This window comes from Carettochelys insculpta, chromosome 4 (genome assembly GCF_033958435.1).
Source record: "Carettochelys insculpta isolate YL-2023 chromosome 4, ASM3395843v1, whole genome shotgun sequence".
Classification (NCBI taxonomy): Eukaryota; Metazoa; Chordata; order Testudines; family Carettochelyidae; genus Carettochelys; species Carettochelys insculpta.
In genome coordinates, this window is record NC_134140.1 from 109,013,898 (window position 1) to 109,029,058 (window position 15,161).

Below are 15,161 nucleotides of genomic sequence, written 5' to 3' on the forward strand. Positions count from 1 at the left end.
ATATGAACAGTTAATATATTTTGCTTTTGTACTGGTAGTTGTATATCTAGCTACTAGATCTCTACTTACAAGTACTTTATGTGCACCATTGATTGTGGAAGCAAAAATGCATGTGCTATAATTTTAAGATATAAGATTGTATACACAAAACCAAAGATCATTTCTAAAAGTGTAGGCCATAAAAACACAATAAAATAGTTAGGAAATCATTTGGTGATTTCTGTCTGGTATATGTTAGAGGGTATCAGAGAAATATAGTCACAAAAACTGCCCTTTTTATAAAAGGGATACACGCTTTTCTTTAGTATCTATTAATAAAAACTGATATTGGGGGGAAAAACAAGTTTTATTTCTAGAAGACCAATTAGAAGACTATGCAGGACCACAAGACAGCTGCAAACTTTCTCGTAGCGTCTTCAAACCAGCGTGTTATAAGCCATTGTTTCAGCTCGTATATGCTGTGATCCAGTATTTTTATAAATGAAGGTAAAAGGGCAAAGAATCAAAAAATGACTTTCAAGGAGTAGATTATATCATTGCATACTGATGTTGTGTTAGTGTTTGATGCAGAGTGAGTCATTTTATGGCATGATGTTGCCTTGGGGCTGATAGACCTTGGGGCTCATGTTTAGTTGATGTACAGTGATATGCTGATAATCTCATCAAAACATAGATCTCATCATGCTGGGAAGCACAATGTCTTACTGGACAAACTCTCAGAATGAGCGAAGGATTCTTCTGTAAATCTGCTGCTAACTGAACAGATGAGTAACCAGAATTACTGAAGGGCATAAACATTTGTTGGAGGGCTGTAGTGATTCAAGAGCAGATTTTCCAGAGCACAGCACCCAGCTGCTCCCATTTAGATACCTATTTAAGTGGTCAGATTTTCAAAAGAGCTCAGTGTACAGTAGCTTCCAGCTGAAGCTGCTGAGAACTTTTGAAAATCTGGCTTGAAATCTTAGGCTGGGTCTACACATGCCCCTTCCTTTTGAAAGGGGCATGTTAATGAGCAGGTTCAAAAGATGCTAATGAGGCACTGCAATGAATATGCAGCGCCTCATTAGCATAATGGCAGCCACGGCTATTTGAAAGTGCGGCTTTTCGTATCGCGCACTGCCCGTGGAGACGGGACCTTCCGAAAGGATCCCCCCAGTTTTTGAAAGCCCGTCTTCCTATAGCCGCACTTCGAATTGCCGCGGCCGCCATTATGCTAATGAGGTGCTGCATATTCATTGCAGTGCCTCATTAGCATCTTTCGAACCTGCTCATTAACATGCCCCTTTCGAAAGGAAGGGGCACACGTAAGCTCAGCCTTAAAGAATAACATTCCCAAAATATCTCAGCACATTTAATATGCACATTCTGAATTTCAGCAGTTTGGATCAAAACAACTCCACTGAAGTGACTGGAGAGGTTCTCATTTTACATCCATATAACTGAAATCAGAATCTGGATATTGGGTAATAATAAGTAATCTCTGTTTCTCTGTCTGTGTCTCTTTTTGAAATAGCATGTTGCAATAGATGCACTTGTTAGAAAAAGCCAGTATTTAACAGAGGTTTTTTTCCTTCCCTATGTACATCGGAAAAGTTCAGTACCTCAGCCAATGCAGTGTAGTAACTATTGGCAAAGGCTTTCTTTTTAATAGCATTCATTGGAGTAACCTCGTCTGAAAGCTAAATTACTTCTGAGATTTTTTGAGAGCGGTGTTTGCTTTGTTTAAAGTGTTTCTGATGCCATAATTGTGATAACAGTGATACAGTAAATGGCTTACCTAATACAGTTTCTTAATTGCTTAAAGCAAAATACATAAACCAGATGCATTATTTCATACGTTCTGTCATATGGTACCGTTGTGGATTGCAAACCTAACAAATCTTTCATTTCAAGTTGAACTCTTTCTCCTCAAACACCAGCTACTACCTGATTATTTCCTACCATATTGTTCTGATTACTGCCTTCTTAGGTCTGCTTCTCCTGCTGTTCCCTTTTCTTACCTTTGGTGTCTGAGATGCCCGTAGGGTATTGCATTTAACTGCTGACGTACACTAAATCAACTTCCAAAGCCCACAGTATTCCACAAGTGTATATATGCCCCGACATCAGCGTTTCTATGATTTAACTGTTTCATTTTGTTTTGGCTTTTGGTTATCATGCGGTCCTATTGGTATGGGTGAGAAGCTGGTAGGTGATTGTGCAAACTAGTTCTTTTCACACGTTTTTCCTTTTTTTCTTTGTTTTTTGAATCATTTATGCTAAAATTTACACTAGATTAAATTTATAGTCAGCCTCAGATGGTTCATCTTGGTGTAACTCATACAGCCATCAGTAACCTGTGTTTCATGTATTCTTTGTGACCAACCACCTTTTCTTTTTTGTGTTCATCCGAAGTAGCTGGGAACAGCCAGGTTAACTCTGCATCCTGATCACATTTTGTCTGGATCATGCTGGGAAGGACCAGCTCAGTTCAGGATCTTTGTCTGTGAAACTCAATCCCAGCAGGTCTATCAGAGTAGCTTGGTGGTTTGTCTTCAAAACTTAGCATGATGTCTGCCTATTTGCAGTAACACATCTGTGATTCTTTTTTTGTCAGCCTTTTTTTCACTAGATCTTCTTTCTGGAGTTTTGTGTCTTTGTCCTGTGTTGTTAGCAGATGGTATCTCGGTTGGCCTGGTATTGGTTTTATAAGTTGTTTGTATCATATCACAGACACGTTTTGGAGAGATGACTGTTTTAAAATTTTAATTAATGAAATCAGAGGTGGATTTTAATTTTGTGGCGTGCACTCTGTTCAATGATCAGTTGTTGCAGCAATTTTTTTTTCAATTAGAAAATTCATACTGGAGTTTCTGTAAATTGTGATGGAAGATCTTGAAGGTTTTGGTGTATGGATCCTTTAAATATTTAAAAAAAAATTGTAGGTGATTCATAGGACTCAATTTCTGATTCCAGTCTCTCTTTTTCAGCTCTTAAGGTGCTCTCTGTGTCTTTCGTGATCCCTCTTTCCCTCCCTTCTCATCCTCTTTCGACTTGGACTGTTCATTTGCTTTGATATCAAGAATGTGTATCTTTCTTGCAACTCCCTCTGTTTGCTACCAGCCGCACTTTCAGCTGGCCACTCCTATTGCTACTTCTCCCAGATGCGAGCTTCCCTCCCCTCCTTTCTTTAGCCTTCTGTCTATTCTCTATGGGTCTGGTTCTGTTGCAAGCTAACCTTCCTGCTACAACTGCCACCACCGCTCACTACTCTGCTTCATCTGTATTTTTTTATCACCTTTGTTACTTGTCTGGAAGACTTTTAGTGTTGGCTTTGATCCCACAGCTGCTTAGAGTTGGCTCTCACTTCCTTGCCCCTCCTTTCAGTATCACTTGCCCTCTCAGTAGCTGATATCAAATTAGCTGGGAGCAGGAGATCATTTTGCAGCCAGGCAAAATCCCTTTGATCAAGACAATTTTGAAGAAGCTTTCAGATTGAAATCGAGCATTATGGAGCCAACAATTTAAAGTGAAACTCAAACCCGATTATGTTTATCTACCAAAACAAAAAAAGGTACATATGAAGGAAAACTGTTCACAAGGCTCAGCTGAAAATGGGGAACAATATGTAGCTCCCGTTATCGTAACATTCTATGCGATAAGTCACGAACGGGCAGGCCCATCAATGGTGGAGTGGGTGGGGCAAAAGGGGCATTTGTCCTTGAGCCTGGCCTTTCAAGGGGGCTACTAGAGCTCAGCCAATCACTGCCCCTGCTACGTTAGTAGTGGCCATGGCGGGAGCTCCGGGCACCTTTGAAGTGTTGGTAGTGCTGCTCTGCCGCTCCATGCAGCTGTGGGGGACCCAGTGCCAAGTCTCAGCGGCATTAAAGGCAACTGCCCTTCGCCCTCCCCTTCCACCCTGGGCCTCACTCCATCTGGGGGAGCAGAGCTGCCCCCCCACTTTGCTCCAGGGCCTGCAGTGGCTGTAAGCCCAATTGGGAATTGATGGTGTCTAATGAAATAGGTAAGGGGAGATCGTTGGTATAATTGTCACAGAAGTAGTTCTGCATTTGGTTCAAAGCAGCTACCACAGTGAGAATGGCAAGTTTGGATACCAGCATAGGGAGTGAGTTGTAAGGTCGTGTTCAACAGCCTTGTGCTAGTGTGTAAAAAATGGAAAACTACGCAAGCTGATGGAAGCATCAGAAGGAAATAAAATATGTACCTCCAAGTGGGAAAGCAAATACAAGTGTTAAAATCAGCCATCTTTAAAGTAAGTCAGTCAGAAAATATAAACAGGCCATCTGTCAGTGCTTGACCTGCGGTTGTAGGTGACTACCACATCTTCATGTCTCTCTGCTGGCGGTTAACTAAAAAAATAAAAAGGTACACACCATCACTTTTACGGCACAAGCCCCCAATGTTTCCCAGTCAAAATAATCACACTTTCTGAAGATCAACTTACATGTTTCAAGTGCATCTCTAAGACATTTTTGCTTACTTTACTTGTTGCTGTTAGCTTTGGAAGGGGCACTATATGTGTGGAGAGAACAGGCTGGATTTTATCCTGCCTCAGAAAGTGGTGGTGTTGGAAGTGGCAGTAAAACACCAGGCTGACCTTATAGATGTGACAGCAGAAACACCTTCAGACCTTCAAGATGAGCAAATTTGACATGACAGTCATTGAGAGATATTTAATATGAAGATCCACAAAGACATTTTTAGAGTCACTTTCCAACATGAAATTACACTTCAGTCATCTAACATTATAAATTACACAAGTGTTCTGGTCTGGCTATGGTCTGAAGAAGTGGGTCTGTCCCACGAAAGCTCACCTAATAAATTATTTTGTTAGTCTTTAAAGTGCTACTTTACTGCTTTTTTGTTTTGATAGTATATAGACTAGCACGGCTTCCTCTCTGTTACTAAGTTAAGGAAATTATTCTTTACTAAGGTGACCATGTGTCCCATTTTTAACCAGGACAGTTCCTTATTTATGCTGTCTCACAGGCATCCCAACTTTTTAAAGAAAATAGGCAAATTGTCCCATATTTGGTGGGGCTCCTGTTCCGTGGCAGCTGGTGTTTCAGGACAGCAGCCCCTGCTGCCAGGGAACTCCTCTGCTGGGCAGTTGCCCTGTTCTCCAGCACCCTAAGGTGGCAGCCCCTGCTGCTGGCAAACTCTGCCATGGGGCAGCTGCCTCAGTCCCTGGTAACCCAGACCTATGTAAGACAGCTCCTTTGTGGGGCAGCTGCCCCATTCCCCAGCATGGCAGCTCCTGCTGCCAGGGTCCTCAGCGAGCTATCACGTTACCTTTCCCCACCCCCTAGAGGAGCCTGAGGAGCCCCTCTTCTCATCATCCCCCACCAGGAAGTTGCAGAGCCCCCGTTGTCCACTCCCCCTCATTGGGAAGCTGCAGAGCCCCCAATCCCTGGTGCCTTGGGGCAGCAGCTCCCATTGCCAAGGAGTTCTGAAGGCTCCCGGAGTCTGGAGTTCTGTATTTGCCGTGGGGAAATGTGGTCTCCCTATTCTTCACAAATTAAATTGAACCACTTCTGTTCTCAGCTATCACAGTAGAAATTGCATGTCTGCAGTGAAATGTTAAAGTGGAATTCAACACCATATCTTGGTATCACTTCTTAATATTCAGTAGAAATATTAATTATACATTATGAAGCATGTTTTAATAAAGAAGTGCTAACTGGTGTTTCGTAGTTAAGATTCTTCCTGCGTTTTAATACTGAAGCTAGTTTTTCACAATTTTGTCTTAAATTTCATAATTAATTCTCAGCTAAAATCCTGACCTACAGCATCATACAATGTATTGTGTTGAAGATTCCTGTTTCTCATGCATATGGGATAATTCTAATATTAGCGATATGCACTGTCCTTTGGCATTCCATTAGAAATGCACCATTGCAGTGATTGAAATGGAGTTGCCTAGTAGAATTTTCAAAACAAATCATGTTCATATTTTAATTAAAAAAACCCACAAAAGCCACTCACCTGCTGTGCTTTTCCCCTGTGTTGAAACACAGGCAAAGAGAAGGACATGATAAACTCCTTCATGCTCTCTACCTTTAACTTCTTGTGCTCCAGGTCAATGAGAATGGTAGTAGAAATTTTCAAGGTAGTCAGACTCATGGTGCTATCCCTCCATCTGCACTCAGCCAGGACATGTATATATAGGTTGCTGCATCATCTTTTTTGTATAGTATATGGATTATTTTACATACAAACCAACAAACACATAAGGGAGACACATGAAAAGTGATAGTGAAAACAGTTTGACAACTGCAGTTGGTGATTATTAAGATAAAATATCTGACCTATGAAGGGCATATAGAAATATGTGTTGATCAAGAAGAGTTAATAGCCATGAAATAATTAGCCCAGTTGACACAGGGCTCCATATTATATGTTCACGTTTGTTAGATTACAGCAGACATGGAGATATTTTTCTAGCTTTTGTAGTGGAGTGTTTTTATGTTGGTTAACCACGTATACAGTTGCATGCTGGATAATTCTGGTGCTGAAACTGAGATAGCTTATTACTAAATCAAGCTTATTAAGGCTGATGCAGGGCCGATGCTCCTGAGGATGTCCACAAAGCACTGTGGCCCCCAGTCCACAAAGGTACAATGTTAAAAAGTATACAAGATAAAAGAAAAGAAAAGTTAAAGTGAAATCCTGGGCATGTTGAGATCACTCGTAGAACCCTTCCTGACTTCAGTGGGGTCACAATTTCATCTTCAATCTTTAATTCACTCATCTATGTGCTGTGCAACATACTCCTCTCTGCAACACTCTGTAGGCCCAAGGTATGGAATTAAGAAGGGAGTAGTGGCTTTCAAATCTATTATTTAATCAATGTATTGCTTTATAGCAAAACCCTAGTACTGTTGTGGTGTTCCTGAATTTATGTTGATACTTGTGTATAACTAATATTTGGGCCAAATTTTCAAGTTAGATGTGCACGTTTGTACTTTTGTTGTGCACATCTAGGTAAGACCAGAACATGCTTACAGAATATGTATGTATGCAAATCAAACGTTTGTACGGAAGTCAGTGCTAGGTGCACACAAATGTGTACAACTGACTTTGACAGTCTGTCTGGGCGTCCTTTAAGTTTCAGTTCTTAGGTCAGTTGAAGAAGCCAAAATGTTGAGAGTATTTTAATACAGTCTCTTACAGATATCTCAGAATATACTATGGCTTTACATGTGGTTTGTGTGTCTGTGTCTGCATATGTGCATGTGTATATTGTTCCCGATTTAGTTTATCTGTAGTGGGCGCAGTCCTGCAGTCATTACTAGGCAAAATTCTCATTGATTTCAGCATGTACATCTAAAGTATCACTGACTTGCAAATTGTTACCACCAGGTGGGACAAAGTATAGGCTCTGTGGAAATCCTGTGAGACTTTGGTAATTCTTTTCATTGCTTTGGATTAGCCAAAAGTGTGAGCCCTAGAGCTGACAAATTTAAAAGGTTCATTTTACGTGAGAACAGTTTAACAACTTTAAATATTGTTTTGATCTAATGAAATGAAGCTTGAAAATCTTCCAAAGTGGATGGTTTTGAAACTCGGTCCCCAGAAGGTAGGAATAAAAATGTCAACCACATGCTGAGTGTTGAGAGTTTGTAGTTCTCTCTCAGTGCATACCTGATGGCTACAATTGTACTACACTTTGTGATAAGTCTGTTACATTTTAGTACTATCTGCTAAGTGGTGATCATAGAATTCTTATAGCGAAATAAGTATTTGTAACTTGAAGGGACTTTCTTTCTCTATTTAGTGTAATAAAACCTGATCAACTCTAAGGAAAAAGTGTCATTGTTCAGAAATTTTGTTTGTGGGTAATAGTCTTTAGGTAGAAAGCATCTCGATTATGGTCTTTATAGTTCTGGGGGAAAATATTTGAGAACAGATCAAGATAGTTACCTTTTGACCCATTCTAAGAATTACAATATCCTGAAACTAAAGTGAAGACATTTTTTATTTCTTTTAAAAATGTCTTTAGGTGCAGTTACATTCAACAAAGGGAAAGGTTTTTCTCATTAAGCTAAAGTATTACTGAGTTACTAGAAAAGCCAGAATCTTAGCTAGTTCTAAAAACTCAAACATTTGTCTCCTTGTAAAATTCCTCTTTGTCTTCCAGTGTGATTTGATCCTCTGTGAGGTTGTAGTTCACAATCACACTTACTATATTGTACCACAGTACATTTCCTCTTTCACATGTACTCATGGAACTTGCTAAATTTTTCCAGAGGAATCCAAGATGCAGGGACCTCTGTGGTAGAAAGTCCATCCAGAAACAGTGGTCCTTGGTGTGAGATGGGGCCCTCAGCTAGCCAAATCAGCACTGCCCCACAAAAGCCAGGGAGGGAATGGATTGCTCGTCGGGGAAGATGTGGATAGGAGATGCGCTGAATCAGTGTATCCACAAGCAAATGGTGGCAGGAATCCTGTGGTACTGCAGCCTGTTTAAATCTACCCTGTCTATGGCAGTGTGGAAAGACCAGGTAGCCTGCCTAAAAGGTGTGCTCCTTGACATGCAGCCCTTATTAGCACAGTAGAGAGTAATTTGTACCTCCCTGGATCAGTGAATCAAGCCTGATACTGTAGTCTGTTTGAAATAAGTAAAGCCCAGTGTTTTAACTAAATAACGCAATATCTGTCTCTTCACCCTCACTCCTGTGTGGTTAGTCCTTCCATCATTTCTGAATTACACTAATCTAATCAGCAGAACTATGAAGTTTCTTAAATGAAGGGTTATTTATGTATTATTGCCATAATTTCCCATGGATTAGTTAATTATGACAAACTGCCACTTGTTTTAATTCTAATTAAACATAATGGTAAGACTCTAGAATCTAACTTTATCAAGGTTGCGTCTTGCTGGAATGTTCATCATCTCTGTATCAGACAACACAATCAGATTCTGTTCAAGTTAATGATACCTTTTTGTAACTCTCTCTCTCTCTCTCTCTCTCTTTTTGCAGGGTCAGCCTGGTCCTCAAGTAAGTTTCATCTTGTTCTTATGCACTGAATTATGCTTAACTGTTGAGTCAATAGAACTCTGATTATATTCATATTCTTTTTTATTTTTTGGGACTGGCATTTAAAAAAAGCCAGAAGCTGGTAATCGTTACACAACACAGTAGACTAAATATTCCCCCAGAGAGAAACAGGGGCCCCCACATGGTTGTTTTAATTCCATCAGCTGTTTGACCAGATGGTGGGTTTAACAATGTATTACCAAATAAAGCAGATCACTTAACTATGGGTTGAAACTTTGCCACATAACTTTAAAGCAAGATGAAATAACTTAGCAAATGTGTAGCGGGAGCTGGTTCACATTAACTGCTTATTAATTACATACTAATAATGCTGTTATAATCCAGGCAGGCTTCAGTTATTTGAGATATTGCACTACTGACTACTTTGATTAATTATATACAATCCCTGAATTAGTTCTGCTTTGGTTAAGAACTGCACAACAATATGTCATTTGAGGTGTAATTAAAAAAATGGGAATTCAGTGAAAAGGAAATTCATCCTGAGCTCTTATTCAGACACAGCACATATAAAAGTGGACATGTAGGTATAGCCGAAATTATATATAAATTACTTGGGTTATATTAAGAAAAAGTGAAAGGGCAAAAGAGGAGAAGGACTAGGCCAAACTAAATTGGATTTTAGTTAATATAAAACTAAGGATGTATCAATTTGTATGGTTGTGTTGCGTCATTGGAGAGTTATAGACTCCTAGTTCCAAGGGTAGGTGGAACCATTGTGATCATTTAATTTAAACCTCCTGTACAACACGTGCAATTGAAATTTCTCAAAATAATTCCTAGAGCAGGTCTAATAGAAAGACTTCCAGTCTTATTTTTTTTTAAAAAATCATTGGCAAATTGTTCCAGTGGTTAATTATTTTAAGATGTCTGCCTTACTTCCATTCTGAAATGTGTGGCTTAAACCTGTATCCAATGGAAGGTGTTAGACTTTTCTTTGCTAAATTGAAGAGCCCATTATCAGATATTTATTCCCCAGGTGGGTGCTTACAAACTGGGATCCAGTTAGCTCCTAAATGTCTCTCTGTTAAATTAAATAGGATTGAGCTCTCTAAGCCAATCGCTGCATGCAATGTTGTCTAATCCTCTAATAATCATTTTCAGAGCGCTTCTCTTGTCTAATTCATCAAAGTTTTTCTTGAATTGTGTGCCCAGAACTGGACGTAATAGTCCAGCAGAAGTTGCACCAATGTTGACTACAGAGGTAAAATAACCTCTCTGCTCCTTCTCAAGAGTCCTTTGTTTATGCCTCCAAGGATTGTATTAGCTCTTTTGGCTGCAATACTGCTCATGTTCAGCTGATTAGGCAACATGACCTCCAAATCTTTTTCAGACTCACTGCCACTATGATAGAGTCTCCCATTGTGGAAGTGTGGCCTATGTTCCAGGATGTATACATTACATTTAGCCATATTAAAGCATATATTTTCGCTTGTGCCCAGTTAATGAAGCAATCCAGATAGCCAGGTGAGCAAATTTGCTGGACTGTGGAAGGTCATTATTTTCTATCATATTACCAACACTTCCACTGCTTATTGTCCTCTTAGGAGACATTTTGGGATAAATTACAGCTAAATAACAGCACAAAACACTGAGAGTCAGGACTGCTGGCTGTAAGCAAACTTAATGGGACCATGGGAAACTTGGCCACACTCATGATAAGTGGTTATCCAGCTAACTAAAATCATGCTGGATTACAGATGTTGTTGAAGGAGAGAGTTTCAGATTAGAGAGGTTCAACCTGTACTACCCTTATTGACCAAACATGTAATATCATCAAAAAGAATATTGGTTTATTTGATAGGATCCATTTTTCATAAGCCTATGCTAATAATAATTTATATTAGCCTCCCTGAATTCTTTAGTAATTAATTCCTGTATCAGAACCTCCATTGCTGTGCCCAAGATCAATGTCAGAATAACAGGTCTGTAGTTAACTGGGTCACCCCATTTACCCTTTTGAAATATTGCCACAACATTGACATTCTTCCAGTCTTTTGGAATTTCCCTAGTGTTCCAGAACTTAGAGAAAATCAACATTAACAGTACAGTGAACTTCTCAGCTAGGTCTTTTAAAATTCTTAGATGCAAAGTATGTGGATCTACTAATTTTAAAATGTCTAGCTATGGTAGTTGTAATTTGAAATCCGCCTGAGATACTGATGGAATGGAAAGAGTGTTATCATCGTTATCTGATAAGACCAAATCATCAAAGATGATGCCTAGCCCTCCAGGGTATCCTGGTCTCCAGCAGAGAAAGGAACTATGAGGCACTTGACGTGCAACTCCCATGAAGCACAGTGGTAGCCGGTTGTGTCCTTAATACATCTAGAATACCTTTTTCAGAGGTTCTTCATTATGGAGAGGGACTTTGAATTCCTTTAAACAGGCCTGCCTATCTTTTTACATATTCAGAAAAATAGAGTGAAAATGTTATTTAAGAAAGATCATCTACTTCCATGTGAGTTGCCAAAAGGAGGTGCTATTCACAGTCAGTGGCACAGATCCTCATGCTGTTTTGATGAGCACTGGTGGTAATAATTGCCCCAGTTGTAACTATGCTCAAGAGAAATTTGGAGTGCAAAAAGTGAGTTGGCTTGCTTAATCTCAAGGCTTCCTGCCTCCAAAGAATACATTTCCTATGCTGACAAAGGGCACACTTAGGAAGTTTCCTGTGTAGTAGGTCTATTTGTCTGCACTAAGAACAGAGCTAAAATACAGTGCTGTGTTCTACATTAACACCTATTCTTTGGTCAGCCTTGATATCTATGAAATTTTTATTACATCCATGCAACACGTATCTAAATATGCTATCTAAATCCACATTAACTGAAAGTGAATTCATATTCTTATACCTAAATTTTATTGATTCCCTATCAATGGGGTCTTTTTTCTAATGACACAATATAAAAGATCATTTAAATTTATGAGTTTCCTATTTTGGCTCTATAAAAATGATCTCTGTATTACAAACCATGAACATTTGCTATAAAAGCTCCTGCTTCTTTTCTACTGTTGACAATATTGAACCCAAAGCAGAACTATAGATTTTTTTTCATAGCCTTTAAATAGAACAGCTCCTATTTATGGTTACTTTTTTTCCTTTGAGGAGAACATAGTTTTGAATACTCTACTGTTTGCAGAATTACTCTGAGAAATTGTGGCAATATATGACTCAGCACTTGGGGTCTTTAAAGTTGAAAAGCTGGTGCTAACATAATTTCAAAAACCATCAAGGAGTGTCTGTCTTAGGATGTGAAATCCAGTGATTAGCATTCACCAAAGGGTGTCATTTCCACAGTGAATCCATAGGACCTCAGTCTACCCTCAGACGTGGTCATGGAACTCCTGTTCAATACGATAGAAGTACAGACCTGTATCGAAGAACAGAACATTGTCTATAGGATACAGTTAAACTTGCATGGAATGTAATATGCTGGTAATGAAAAAAGATAGGTTACAGTCATGAGAAAAAGAGTAATTTTTTTCTTACTGCTAACAAAAGCCACATATATGTTAGAAAACAATGAACACACTCAAGGGCCAAGAGACTCACTGGGACCCAGGCAAAGCAAGGAGGGTGGCAGCTCTCTGGGGCAGGGCCTTGGAATGGCGTAGGTGCAGTGAGGCAGCCAGCCCTCCTTGCTCTCCAGAGTGCACCAGGTCTCTCCCAAGCAGTCTTCAGCACTGTCCATAGCATGCCGCACTGGGCAAAAGCAGTGATTTAAAGGATCTGGGGCTCTGGCCACTGCCACAGTAACAGCAGCCAGAAGCCTGGGGGCTGGAGCATATGACTTATGAGGAAAGGTTAAGGAAATTGGGACTGTTTAGTCTGCAGAAGAGAAGACTGAGGCGGGACTTGATAACAGCCTTCAACTTACTGAAGGGAGGTTGCAAAGAGGCTGGAGAGAGACTGTTCACAGTGGTGTCGGATGGCAGAACACGGAACAATGGCCTCAAGTTGCATTTGGGAAGGTCCACGTAGAACATTAGGAAAAACTTTTTCACTAGGAGGGTGGTGAAGCATTGGAATGGTCTATCCAGGGAAGTAGTGGAGTCTCCATCCCTGGAGGTGTTTAAGTCTCGCCTCGACAAAGCCCTGGCTGGGCTGATCTGATGGGTTTGGTCCTGCTTAGAGCAGGCGGCTGGACTCAATGGCTTTTTTAGGTCTCTTCCAGCTCTATTGTTCTATGATTCTATTATTCTAAGCCGTGGGCTGTTTTGAATCACCAGGTCCTGGGACAGTTGCTCTGCGTGCACTCTCCCCGTCCTGTCAGCAGGCCTGAACATACTACAATAATACAGGTTGAACCTCTCTCAATCCAGCACCTTCAGGACCTAACTGGTGCCGGATGAGAGAATTTACTGGACAAAGGGAGGTCAATATAATCTAGCACATTGTCAACACTTCCACTGCTTACTGGGCTCTTAGAAGACATGCAGGGGTAAATTAGAGCTAAATAACAAACAGTACAGAACACTGAGAGCCTGAACAGGTGGATGTAAACAAACTTAATGGGACCATGGGAAACTTGTAAATGGTCATCCAGCTAACTAAAATTATGCTGGATTATGGATGCTGCTGGAGGAGAGAATTCCAGACTAGAGACATTCAACCTGTGAAAGGAAACAGCCAACTTGCTTAGGAAATCCCATTGTGAGCTGTTTTATTTAAATATTGATGTAATGCCTGGCACAGTGGGTGCAGATCTAATACTGTAGTTCCTAGTACTTCAGTAGTACAAATAACAAATAAAAATAATACCCACCATCAAGAAATAAAAATACTGTCAAACCTCTTCACTGTGACCTTGCTACAGTCAATCTCCTGGTTTTCCCCAGCATCACATGGAGGTATCCTGTGTTTGGCCTTTTTCTGGTGCAGTGTACTTCTTCCAGTGTTCCAACATAACTACTTGGGAAAAGTAGCCAAGGAGACCAAGCCCAACCGCGCAGGGCTTGCCACCTGCACTTTATGTGACACATCACAGCCTTACAGAACGTGCTCTCCTCCCTTCAGTGACACTTCTGTGACAAATCTTTACTTTAAAAAAAAAATTGGGCAACGATACTTTGTTATAGTTGTTCCCAAAAGCCCCACGGTATTGGTTCTGGTTTTCTGATTGGTTGAAGCTACTCTATGCAGTCAATGGGTTTAGCAGAAAAAAAGAACACCCTGACGTGTTTTCTAAGAGTTCAACTTCATATTGTAGTTTTCTCTATGACAGGAAAAAACTTCTCACATTGAACAGAGTAGCTCTGTGCTGTCTTGTGCTGCAGTTTATCCATCCTTAAAAGAGCTTCCAGGTTTCTGGGGTAGTAGCGTTGATGACTGGAGGTCCTACAAAGGCACTGGAATAGAGAGCAGTGCATCCATCAGAGATAATAGTGTGAAGGGTAGCAGGATACAGGTTGTCTGGCTGAAGAAGCAATCACAGAATAGAATTGGAAACAATTGTTGTGGGCACAGTAGATTGCAAGTGATGAGTTTTTCTGTAGGTACAGGTGGTTTGGATAGCCATCCATGTTCAGCTTTTTGAGGTATCTCCCTCAGTAGCCGTGTCTACATGTGCACGCTACTTCGAAGTAGCGGCGCCAACTTCGAAATAGTGCCCGTCACGGCTACACGTGTTGGGCACTATTTTGAAGTTAACTTCGACGTTAGGCAGCGAGATGTCGAAGTCGCTAACCCCATGAGGGGATGGGAATAGCGCCCTACTTCGACGTTCAACGTCGAAGTAGGAACCCTGTAGACGATCCGCATCCCGCAACATCGAAATAGTGGGGTCCTCCATGGCGGCCATCAGCTGAGGGGTTGAGAGACGCTCTCTCTCCAGCCCCTGTGGGGCTCTGTGGTCACCGTGTGCAGCAGCCCTTAGCCCAGGGCTTCTGGCTGCTGCTGCGGCAGCTGGGGATCCATGCTGCATGCACAGGGTCTGCAACTAGTTGTCAGCTCTGTGTATCTTGTGCTGTTTAGTGCAAGTGTGTCTGGGAGGGGCCCTTTAAGGGAGCGGCTTGCTGTTGAGTCCGCCCTGTGACCCTGTCTGCAGCTGTTCCTGGCACCCTTATTTCGATGTGTGCTACTTTGGCGTGTAGACATTC

General features: G+C 40.8%; 1 protein-coding gene across 1 annotated transcript in view; it reads left to right on the forward strand.

Annotated features, from left to right (window-relative positions):
- The window catches only part of COL25A1 (collagen type XXV alpha 1 chain), a 468,167-nt gene that overhangs the window by 268,841 nt on the left and 184,165 nt on the right, over nucleotides 1–15,161 (forward strand). The window contains exon 4 of the mRNA XM_074993461.1: nucleotides 8,985–9,002. The gene's annotated coding sequence lies outside the window, so the exon portion shown is untranslated. The remainder of the gene's footprint in view (nucleotides 1–8,984; nucleotides 9,003–15,161) is intronic.